This window comes from Elephantulus edwardii, unplaced genomic scaffold, assembly GCF_000299155.1.
Source record: "Elephantulus edwardii isolate Elephantulus edwardi_28Jun2011 unplaced genomic scaffold, EleEdw1.0 scaffold00172, whole genome shotgun sequence".
NCBI lineage: Eukaryota > Metazoa > Chordata > Mammalia > Macroscelidea > Macroscelididae > Elephantulus > Elephantulus edwardii.
Genome location: NW_006399922.1, coordinates 6032582 through 6036040, shown reverse-complemented (window position 1 = coordinate 6036040; position 3459 = coordinate 6032582). Strand labels below are relative to the sequence as shown.

Here is a 3459-nt window from a genome sequence, read left to right as displayed (position 1 = left end):
GCTGGTACCAGGAGTATTGATTGTGGATTTAAGCAAGCCAAATCTCAATCTTTTTACTGTCCATCAAAATGCTGCCAATTGCCCCAGTGGTAAAAATCTTTGTTTTCCTGATGCTGAGCTTCAATCCATATTGAAGGCTGCAGTCCTTGATCTTCTGCAGCAAATGCCTCAGGTCCTCCTTAGTTTTGGCAAGGACGGTTACGTCATCTGCATTACACAATCCTCCAAACTTGGTGCCACATTCCTCCTCATATAGTCCAGCCTACCTGATGACCTGTTCTGCAGATAAATTGAAAAGATATGGAGAATGCATCCCTGGCATACTCTTTTCTCTTTTTGAACCATGCAGTGTTTTTTTGCTCTGTTTTGATGGTTGCATCCTGGTCCGAGTATAGGTTCCACAAAGGTACAGTTAAGTGTTCTGGGATTTCCATTCTTCTCAGAGTTAGCCACAGTTTGTTGTGATCCGCAGTCAAATGCCTTTGCATAGTCAATGAAACACAGATAGGCATTCCTCTGTACTCAGCCAAGGTTCCGTCTAAATTAGCTGTAATATCCCTAGTACCACAATCTCTTCTAAACCCAGCCTGCACATCTCGCAGTTCTCTGTTGATGGGCTGTTCGAGTCATTATTGGATCATTGTCAGCAGGATCTTGCTTGCATGTGATGTTAATGATATTTTTTTATAATTTTCACACTCTGTTGGGTCTCCTTTTTTGGAATGGGAACAAATATGACTCCCCCACGCAGTTGGCCAGGTAGTTTTCCTCCAGATGTCTTGGCACAACTTAGTGAGCACATGAAGGGCAGCATCTGTTTGCTTGGTATGCTGTCAATTTCTGGAGATTTTATTTTTTTCAATTCCTTCATAGCATCTTGAACTTCCTCCTTTATCACCGTAGGCTCTCGATCATACATTGTTACATTAAATTTTTCTGTGTCTGCCAATTCCTTTGGTACAGTGACTCTGTATACTTCTTCAATCTTCTTTTAATGCTTCCTGAATTCTTTTTTTCTCTTCTTTCTGCCAAGTGTTCATTTAATCTGGGGTGGAAGTGGGAGCAGCAGGGGCAGGGGGATCAGTCCAAGGAAATGATGTCTGGTATGACGTCGAAGATGGATGCTGTGTCCATATTGCTCCGGTTCATGGCCGTGTGGCTATGGCTCTCCCGCAGGCTGTTGGAGGACACAAGGCTGCTGTTGCTGCCACTACTGCTTCCATTGGTTGTTGGCAGAGAAGTATTGCCTCCTGCACTTAACTGATCGAGAAACGTCTGTGGGAAGGTATGGGGGTGGGGGTGGGGGGAAGTGGGACAAATGTAAGAGGTCTTGATCATCTGAAACTGCTGCTGCTGCCACGGCAAGAAGAGAAGTGTTGTAATGCTGATTGTCCCCTGATAAGAAAGGAAAGAAATATAATCCTTGTAAGTCATAAGACAGGGTGTCATGTGGAAAGGATGCCTGTAGTCTTGGATAAGGGATGTGTTAATGTAGCTTGTGTCTACAGCAGGGAGGCTTGGGGTGTGAGACACTGGAGACGCTTGATGTGGAAGACTTAAAATGCTTTTATTATTAAGTGATGATGTAGGAGACAGAACGACAGGTCCTCTTTGCAGAAGGCTCTTCCTCCTCTTCGTCAGATGTACTGTCTATGGTCAGGTCAATCACTTCTACTTTCTTGTTTTTACTTGAGGACTGGTGGTGGTGACTACTTGATGCTCCAATGTGGAGCTCAAGCATTCATCAATTCCATTATAAGAAGCAGAAACTTCCTGGACTTCCTTTTTTGATCTCATAGGTGCCCAAGAGCCATCTTCCTTAAACTGAATCTCATCACAGTCTGTACAGTATTTTAAAATTTCCATAAATAATCCATCAATAATCAGATCTTCATATGGAGCCTTCTTATCACAGACAGGGGAAACCCAAGTTGGTTTTTTCTCATGCATCTGAATATAAAGAGTTTCATCAAAACACTGCAGATGAGAACATGTAAAGGCCGTCAGTCACGTTTTACCAAGTGGACAGATAGAGAAACCCTTAGGCTGGTTGTAGCTATTTCACTGTCTGGATCTGCAGTCAATTTCTCTTTAATTAAAGCTCTAGAGTGATCCAGATTCCTTATTTCCTTTGCTCGTAATCTCTGAAGAAAAACTGTTGAGGACAACTGTTTTACAAGATATACAGCCTTGAATAGTTCCTTCCAATTTCTGCAGTCCAAGAAACAATAATGTTTGGTACTGTTGTGGACAATAGGACAAATGAGGTGATATTAATTGGTCGTCTGAGTCGCTTTGGTTCCACACCATTTTTAGTAGGTGGAAGATAACCTGGAAGGCTGCAAGGCTTTGTATTCACTTTCACACAAAGATTGGGTGGAAAGTGATCTTCTTGTGGACAACTTCTTGTGGCAAAACCTTAACTGGACCTTGAAGTCATATTTGGTCCCAGAAATATCTACGGAACTACTGATTTGCTGCACTTGTTGTGATGTCAATGCAAATGCAAACAGGTTTCTCGAAAGCGCTAACTGTTGTCTGATGCTAGACTTGTAGAACTTGTAGGTTCATCCAGTAAATCATAAAATGGTAAATTTTGACGTTTTATGTCCGGATGGACTGGGTGAAGAGCTGATGTAAGATGTGGGAGTTCCAGTTCATGTTTAAGTCCCAGAAGAGAAACAGGGAGTAACGGTGATGATGCAGTATGACCACCATAAGTGAGTTGTGGAATGGTAGATGGAGACAAAGTTGCCGGCATAGAACTTGAATGTATGTTGGGGACGGACAAGTCTGTGGGCATCATGATTTTCTGGGGGAACCTCCACCTGTACAGTTCTTTAATTTTCATTTGTACAGCAGGACTGCAGCCAGCCTTTAGTAAATGCAGGGCTTTTGTGAGAAGTTCGTGTTTACGTCCGTACTTGTTTCTCCCAGTGTAGTCCAAGAGTACTTGGCGTTCAGACACTCTAAGGCTCATAACCATTTGTTTTAGTTCCTCACTGTCCGCCATCTTGGGTCTTCCTGGATTATTTAATATTCTGTCAAAAGCATCCTTAAATATTGCAACTTGAGCATTGACTTTGTTCTCCAATTATTTCAGCTTAAGAAATGCTGAGTGAGTTAGGCCCCTTTAATTGTTCTGACTCCAGCTCTTTACATATTTCATTATAATATTTGCTTGTCTTCCAACACTGCCCTTTGAAATCTTCTATTTAGTTCTTTAACTTCTTTATTTTTTCCCTTTGTTTGATTTTTTGGCTGTGCACTTACTGCAGAGGGTCAAGGACTGCAGCCTTCAATATGGACTGAGGCTCAATGTCAAGAAGACAAAAATTCTCACCACTGGGCCAATCGGTAGCATTAGGATAGATGGTGAAGAGATTGAGATTGTTCACAGCTTCAGTTTGCTCGGCTCCACGGTCAACACTCTTGGCACCAGTAGCCAGGAAATAAAAA

The 3459-nt window shown here is 42.3% G+C and overlaps 1 pseudogene; it reads right to left on the bottom strand.

The window, feature by feature from the left end:
• Positions 1-1080: 1080 nt before the first annotated feature.
• LOC102857724 lies at positions 1081-3013 on the bottom strand (annotated as a pseudogene).
• Between the last annotated feature and the right edge of the window lie 446 nt (positions 3014-3459).